Source organism: Morone saxatilis, unplaced genomic scaffold, assembly GCF_004916995.1.
Source record: "Morone saxatilis isolate NCDOM2014 unplaced genomic scaffold, NCSU_SB_2.0 Contig14, whole genome shotgun sequence".
Classification (NCBI taxonomy): Eukaryota; Metazoa; Chordata; class Actinopteri; family Moronidae; genus Morone; species Morone saxatilis.
Window position 1 is genome coordinate 10195879 of NW_023339696.1, and position 3253 is coordinate 10199131.

Genomic DNA, 3253 nt, shown 5'->3' on the forward strand with positions numbered 1-3253 from the left:
GAAACCACCACCCCCACCCCCTACTCTTTTGCGCAATCGCACTCTGGGGCAACACAGCCTTTTAACAACGATCTGAATTTTTTTTTGATATGCCACATTGTTCAAAAAAAAAAAAAAAGCCACAAAGACACCACGAAAACAAAACAAAAAGAACGTTACAAAGGGCAAAAGACACCGAGCTCGTCGGTGCTACCTTTCAATTTGTGTGAGGGTTTAAAAACTTGCTGGGTAAGCACTGACAAAGTCTTTGTGCTCTGCAAAGAGGATTGCGCTCTCTAAAGTACTTGGAGCTATTCTCAGTGTGGTCATGTTAATGCTTTCTGACCCGGCCTGACGACAAGGAAGAGAGAAACTTATGCTGCACACTCCTGGCACTCTGAACTGGCCCTAAAATAACTTATGGACACACTCCAAAAGCACTGCCTCCAGTCCCAATGTCAGTCGTCTGCTCCGAAAGTAACGGGAACACTTTCACGAGCCCGGTTGTACAATTTATTGGTCCGACAGATCAAAGAACATCCCTAATGAACGTCTTATTAAACTCCAATCACGTAGCTTTCTCACTGTTTCCACATTTGTCTTCATAAATTGAAAAAACATGAAAGAACATCAAGCCTCTGTGTGAAGTAATAGCCTGTATGTAAGGCAGCGCTCGCATAACTCTGAGCAACAGTAGCACTGATGGTGTGCTGCTGATTTTATTTCTATAAAAGGACAATTAGGAAAACGCTTTATCTAAAGAAAAATACTGCCGAGAATCAGACACCCCGTTACCAGGAATTAGCATTTATTTAATACTGAAGATGATAGAGGTGCTGCTAGCAACCTTTAGGAAGTAATCTGTGCAAAAATATAGCAACTACCAGCCCTCAAAAACCAACACAGGATGAGTGTAAATAGAAAACTTCAAAACAGAAACTTATTTCTTTGACAGCAATAAAGTAGCTTTTTTTTTTTTTTTCACAGAATGCAAGCTCATCATTTCCACCGAGGACTCCAGCTAAGCATCTGATCACTGACACCAAACAACCCGCCAAACCAAATGACACAACCTGGCAAAATGCCCCTCGGCCCTCTAGTCCAGCGCTGAGCAAAAAGCCATCGAGAGTTTTGAGCTGAAAGTGAGGCTATGACCTAAGCCTTATAGTAATCACAGTATTTAGCGGCCTGTTTTTGTTATCAAGCCTCCTTTGGCGCCTCTGTGAATACACACTGCCTCTTTCAGAGGCTTTGGGTGCTGACTAGGGGGCCCCTGACCCGGCAGGGACAGAAAAGACCCCTCACCACCACCACCTCTTCATCCCTTCACCCCAGACCCAGGCCCAAATTAGGGACTCTAACACATTAGTAAAAGCAGCGGGCCTCAAAGCTTACGTCAGCCTGCCCTCTACATGCATCAGGGGGCTGGCATTCCCAGTCTGTACACACTGCCATCTCCTTTAGGACGGTGTGTCACTCTGCAGGGTATCGAGCTGCAGCGGGAGCCGGGCTATGGTTGTCGTCTCTATGGTGAAAGGGATACAGGAAGCAATCACTGATGCATCCGTCTCAAGGTTGACAACCAACAACGCTCATGCTCAAACCATTCACAGACATGGTGGATGTCCAGCAGATAAAAGTTTATACATGATTGAGTAGTCTGGCTGCAACAACCGGCCCAAGGTTATGTCTCCAATCCCAGCGTTTTTATTTGCTGCATAAAAAGTAGCCACTTTAACATTTCTTTAAAAAAAAAAAAAAGTGAAGGCCAACAGACCAAGCTACGAGCTACTGGAACAGCTAAATGAATGGCTGCATGGATGAGGATGCACAGCAAACAGTTCGTGTGTGGACATGAGAACAGTAATTAAAACTGGGCTTGCTAATGCGTTTACAGCCAATCAGGTGATGCATGTTAGAGCTCCTCTCTCTCTTCTTTCTCTCGTTCTTCTCGGTCTCGGTCTTCCTGCATGGAGTTCAGGTGAGTTTTTTTTTTTTTTTTTTTGGGGGGGGGAGCTGCAACAACATCCATGTTAGCTCTCCTACACACCGATGCAAACCGATGCCTGGCTGCAGAGCAACCACATAAAACGACAACTCAACGAGCAATAACACAGGGTGCCCTTGAATCATTTGAACTGAGGGGGGGAAAAAAGCCACCTTAGGCCAACAAGTCCCAAGCTATACCACCGAGCCACCGTCACAGTAAACCCTACATTACACCCGAGCTTAGGTTACCAATACGGACACATATGTCACGAATAGCTGCGAGAAAGAAGCACTCGCAGCGAAGAAAACACTGATGTCAAAGTGGGCTGAGCTGAAAACATTTTCATTCCCACCCCCAGCTGCCTGCATTTAACTTCTAACGCACATTTCCGCGAGTGGAAAAAGCGACGCGGTGCAAATGCGTCGCGGCTAAAGCGTCCGCGGGGATGAATAACTAACTCCTACCATGAAGCGTTCAGGAGGTTCTCGTCGGTGTCGGAGCCTCTGCAGCCATTTTGTAGTAACTGACCGGAGCAGCAGCTCGAGACGGTTGAATCGGTGGTGACTGGTGAGGAGGGGAGGGAGGAGGGAGGAGGGAGGGAGGGAGGAGGAGGGAGGAGGATGCCTCACCCTTGCACGTGACCCTTCAATAACAAAACAAACGGGCCTCAGCTTTCCTGACGCTCTCCTCCCTCCTCCTCCCTTCTCCGGCGTTTCCATTGACAATGCGGGCCCTCCATCACTCGACTGCCGATGGCTCGCCTCCTCCGCGATACGGATGAGCTAAAGAGGGAGAAAGAAAAGAAAAAGAAAAGGAAAAGGCGGCGAGTAACACAAGTTTCACAAAAACTGCGTACACACGCTTGGAGCCGGGGAGGTCCCGTGGGGATAAAAAATGTCATGCAAACAACCGGATCAAGAACCAGAAAGAACCACCTTGCCAGTATTGATGCAGGCCGTGTTTTCACACCCCACAAACACAGAGAGGACCCACATTCTCTATATACTAAACACTATGTGCTTGACACACTCCGACCCTGATGTAGACGCTTTTTCAATGCGTCAGTGGTGGTTAACATAAGAGATAAAATACACCCCCATACATTTATCAGAAATACTGAGTAGACATGCACTTTAATCTCGCACGCCTATTCACTGCTACTTACTAACTCCTATCCTATACCACCAACTAACTTCAGAGGTATGAAAAACAATGTAGATTAATAGGGAACAACTCAAAAGCAATACACACGCACAAAACGAACACCCATAAATAAACAGGCCA

At 46.7% G+C, this 3253-nt stretch overlaps 1 protein-coding gene across 1 annotated transcript in view; it reads right to left on the reverse strand.

Annotated features, from left to right (window-relative positions):
* Positions 1-2534, reverse strand: part of LOC118323151 (trinucleotide repeat-containing gene 6C protein-like) — a 41683-nt gene extending 39149 nt beyond the window's left edge. Inside the window, exon 1 of the mRNA XM_035655083.1 lies at positions 2434-2534. The gene's annotated coding sequence lies outside the window, so the exon portion shown is untranslated. The remainder of the gene's footprint in view (positions 1-2433) is intronic.
* Positions 2535-3253: the final 719 nt, after the last annotated feature.